Raw genomic sequence first — 367 nt, 5'->3', positions numbered from 1 at the left:
GAGGAGGATGAGGATGAGGATGAGGACGAGGATGAGGATAGGAGGAGGATGAGGATAAGGATAGGAGGAGGATGTGGATAAGGACGAGGATAAGGATAGGAAGACGATGAAGATAGGATGAGGATAGTATGATGACGAGAATGAGGATGACGATGAGGATAGGATGAGGATGAGAATGAGAATGTGGAAGAGGATGAGGATAAGAATAAGTATAGGATGAGGAAGAGGATGAGGATGAGGATAGGATGAGGACGAGAATGAGGATGAGGATGAGGATAGGATGAGGATTGGATAGGATGAAAATAGGATGAGGATGAGGATGATGATGATGATGAGGATAGGATGAGGACGAGGATGAGGATGAGGA

The sequence above is a fragment of the Lupinus angustifolius genome, chromosome LG19, assembly GCF_001865875.1.
Source record: "Lupinus angustifolius cultivar Tanjil chromosome LG19, LupAngTanjil_v1.0, whole genome shotgun sequence".
Classification (NCBI taxonomy): domain Eukaryota; kingdom Viridiplantae; phylum Streptophyta; class Magnoliopsida; order Fabales; family Fabaceae; genus Lupinus; species Lupinus angustifolius.
Note: the sequence above shows the minus strand (reverse complement) of the source record.